The sequence below is a fragment of the Arvicanthis niloticus genome, chromosome 3 (assembly GCF_011762505.2).
Source record: "Arvicanthis niloticus isolate mArvNil1 chromosome 3, mArvNil1.pat.X, whole genome shotgun sequence".
NCBI lineage: Eukaryota > Metazoa > Chordata > Mammalia > Rodentia > Muridae > Arvicanthis > Arvicanthis niloticus.
This window is the reverse complement of record NC_047660.1, coordinates 130,334,544-130,338,921: the sequence shown is the minus strand read 5'-3', so window position 1 is coordinate 130,338,921 and position 4,378 is coordinate 130,334,544. Positions and strand designations below refer to the sequence as shown.

At 39.1% G+C, this 4,378-nt stretch overlaps 1 pseudogene; it reads left to right on the top strand.

Moving 5' to 3' along the window:
* Positions 1-2,492: 2,492 nt before the first annotated feature.
* LOC117706211 (non-POU domain-containing octamer-binding protein-like) lies at positions 2,493-3,884 on the top strand (annotated as a pseudogene).
* Positions 3,885-4,378: the final 494 nt, after the last annotated feature.

Sequence of the window (4,378 nt, the reverse complement as noted above, 5' to 3'; positions counted from 1 at the left end):
GTTCCATAAAGTTACGTAATGACTGGTATAACAATATCTGGCCATTGGTGTAATAGTGGCTAGAAAGCTGTGGAAGTAAACAACCACTTTTGGACTGGAACTAAGGTCTGCAGTATGAGTTGGTGCAAATACCTGGTACTATCATTGAGGGCAAGATTATGTGGAAAGGTAGATACTAGGCCCTTGAGTAAATCAAACTTTTATTAACCTGCTAGATTGATGTTATATTAAACTGACTCCTAACAATTATTGCTATGCTAATAGATCAGTGCGGCTTTCATCCCACATCAGAGAAGTTTCCTTTTGTAGTTGAGGCAAAGAAAGATTCAAATGGTCAACCTGCTGAAATTAAATGGCTAAGAAGTATGCAATCCTAAGTGAGTACTACACTTTACATTATACCCACCACCCAAAGATCAGGGATCTATGAAGATAAGGAGCAGTGTATAAATACTGTTAAAAAAAAAAAAAAAAACAGAAGTGGTCAATTGTCACTGCTCTAGAAGCAGCTATATCAGGTTCCTGTCAGCATGCACTTCCTAACATCCACATCAGCGTCTACCTTTGGTGACTGCACATGGGATGGATACCCAGGCGCAATGGTCTCCAGACAGCCCCTCCTTCAGTTTCTGTCCCACACTTTGTCTCCATATTTGCTCCCTTGAGTACTTTATTACTCCTTCTAAGAAGGACCAAAGCACCCACACTTGGTCTTCGGAACTACCACGTTAAATTATAAAAATAGTTATTTAAAGTACTTTTTAAAAATCACTTATATATCTTTGAAAGTAGTAAGATTATTCATTTTTTGTGCTTTGTAAAAGGATATTATATGTACTTTATATGTCAGAATCAACAAATTCATACCACCCAAATTAGTAGTTACAATTAAGTTCAAATTGTAAAAATCATATTCATTATTACATTCAATGTTTTGTTTTGACCTGCTCATCAATTACTTCTCTTATACAGGAAAAACTAGAATGTCTAAATTTTGCTTGTACAATTATTGTATTAATTGATATTTTCATTGGTTTACAAAATTATATCAAATAAATTTAGTAATTTTAGTAATTTAGACACCATTGGCTTTTTAAAAAATAAGACTTTGTTGAGGAAAGGATTACATTTATAGTACATTGGTCACCTAGAGGCATAGTCTAATTTCCAGAGACTCTAAGAGTATAAATAATAAGCCTGTCTTAAACACAGTAAGTGTGGCTTATTTCTGGTGAGTTTTTACTTACAGGATATGTGAGTAGGCAAATATACTGGTTGCTCATGTTAGCATTTTAATTTGAACAAGTGAAATAGTTTAATATCTTTATGTAGTGTAAAGCCCACCTGTATGAAAAAGAAAAGTGAGAACAATAAGAGGATAAAAGAAGGAAGAAGAAGAAGCAAAAACAGTAGAAACAGAAAAATGAAACCCTGTTGTAAGACAATTAGTTTATTAGCAATTTGAAATATGTGGTATCTTTTATTCTTCGGTAGTTAAAGTAGGCTCCATGAGTGCATTCCCCTTAGATAACTCACAGGCTGAACAGTGGTAACTGGCAACAACAACATGGCCAACACATACTGCACTGTTATTCAGGTGACATGTGGCAGATGAGTTTTCAGGACTGTTGGCAGAATGGATCCCTGTTCTTCTATGTGCCCTATTACAGAAACCTAGGCATGTGGCTCTAATTGTTAGCTGCCAAGACACCATCTTGTGGTCTGCAGTATTGTCCAGAAGTGACACAACTGCAATTACTTTTGAGTCAAAGACAATTCTCCAAAAGAGAGAGCAACTGAGACCACATCAAATTTTATATGCAAATATGCTTGCACATTACATTTACCATGTAGGTTAACTTTCATGTCATATGTTAAAGCAACAAAATACCAATATATGTTTCTAATTTTTATCTATTTTTTATTTGTCACATTTTTTCATTGTCTGTATTATAAAACATTTCTGAGGATGAATGACAAGTTTGGGTTGATTCTAGCTAATTTTCACAGCATAGACATTCAATTACAAGCACACACAAAATCTCAAGCTACAGACAAATAGTTGTTATAAAGAGAACAAAAGAAATATAAAATGAGGACAACTGACAAGTTATATAAAATTTGTAATTTTTCCATTTTGCAAAACCAAACAAATTCAAACAAATTAATACAATTTTTATTTTGGTTCTTGTCACTTTTATTTTGTCCTGGGTTGCTTTATGTCAACTTGACACAAGCTAAAGGCAGATGTGAGGAAGGAATCTCAACTGAGAAAATGTTTCCATAAGATCAGGCTGTGGACATTTACTTAAGTAGTGTTTGATACGGAAGGACTCAGTCCATTGTGGATGGGAATCTTCATAGGCTGGTGGTCCTGTATTCTCTTTAAAAAGCAAGCTGGTTGTCCATACTCTGAGCAAAGACCTCTGAGCAGAGGAAGTAGAGCACTGAGAGGCAGATACTTTGCTGTATTCAAATCGAAGGGTGCAAAAATGCAGAGCAATAAAACCTTTAACTTGGAGAAGCAGAATCATACTCCAAAAAGCACCATTAACGTCACCACCAGCAGGGTCGTCGTCGTCATGGTCATCGTCGTCATCATCATCATCCTCATCCTCATCCTCATCCTCATCATCATCAGCAGCAGCAGCAGCCACCCCTACCAATACCTGCAAATGGCCAGCAGGCCAGCAGCTAGAATGAAGGCTTCACTCTTGACCTGAAGAATTTTAGGAAACCAGGAGAGAAGACCTTTACCCAATGTCACTAACTCTTTGTAGGCAATATTCCCCCAACATCACTGAGGAGAAAATGAGAAAACTTTTTTAAGAAATATGGAAAAGCAGGCAAAATTTTCATTCTTAAGGGTAAAGGTGTTGGTTTTATTCTCTTGGAAACACAAACCCTAGCAGGAAATTGCAAAAGTAGAGCCGGACAAAAGGCCACTTCGTGGAAAGCAGCTGCAAGTGTGCTTTGCCTGTCATAGTACATCCCTTACAGTCTGCAACCTTCCTCAATATGTGTCCAACGAACTGCTGGAAAAAGCCTTTTCTATCCTTGGCCAGGTGGAGAGGGCTATAGTCATTGTGGATGACAGAGGAAGGCCCTCAGGGAAACGCATTATGTTCTCAGGGAAGCTAGCTGCTCTGAAATCTCTGGAGAGAAGCAGTGACGGCTCCTGGCTAGCCACATTTCTTCGATCTGTGACTGTGGTGTGATGATGAAGGACTTCCAGAGAAGCTGGTTATTAAAAACCAGTAATTTTGCAAGAAGTGAGAATAGACATAGAGATTTGCACACCGTGGGTCCTTTTAGTATGAGTATGCATGTGCTGGAAGACACTCATTGAGATGAAGAAGCAACAGTAGGATCAAGTGGATTGGAACATCAAGGAGGCTCCTAAAAAGCTGGAAATGGAGATGGCGGCAGCATGTCATGAGCAGGATTTGATGAGATGTCAAGAAGGACTTCTGTGAATGGAGGACCTGCATAACCAAGAGGTTCAGAAATGAAAACAGCCAGGAAGAGGAACACAGGCGCCATGAGGAAGAGATGTTGCTGGTGGCAACAAGAAGAAATGGTGCTAAACAGCAGGAAGGATTCAAGGGATGCAAGAGAACAAGAAATAAGGATGGACAAAATGGCTATAGGAGGTGCTATGGGCATAAATAATAGAGGAGCCATAACCCCTGCTCCTGTGACAAATGGCACTCCAGGACCTGCCACTATAATACTAGATGGAAGCCTGGGATTGACCCCCACCAACACCTGAACTTTCCCCCAATCTGCTACAATGGAAGGAACAATTGGTGGACCTCCCCCTACTATATTCAACCGTCCAGCTCAAAGCTGAATTTGCTCCGAATAAATGCTGCCTGTATTAGATATAAAGTTGCAGTGTCTTGTTTCCAGCAACTCTCAACAGGAGGGCCTGTTTTGGACTAGCCAGAATTCTACCCTGGAAAAGTGTTAGGGTTTCCTCCCAACAGATAGGTCTTCCCTGCTTGTACTAATCTAGGGAGTATGCTTGAAGGCAGAGGGCAAGGGAGGGGTGGTATTGAACAAATCAACGTCTGTGGAATAGTGCAATATCAAGTCTCTCTTGGTGCATTCCTGAAGTATATTGAATTTTGAGGCCCTGGAGAACAATAGGAAAATGGACTCAGAGCTCCATGAATCTTGATCATTCCTTTTCTCTCTCTGTTTCTCTCTCTTCTGTCTCTGTCTCTCTCTCTCTTCTGTCTCTGCCTATGTCTCTCTCTGTCTCTCCATCTTGTTTTAATTACTTTTTCATCTTTATTCCCCTCAACTCCAGAAACACTGCCATATATACTACAAAACCTAAACATCCTTCAATAACCTAGCTCCATTGCTCCAT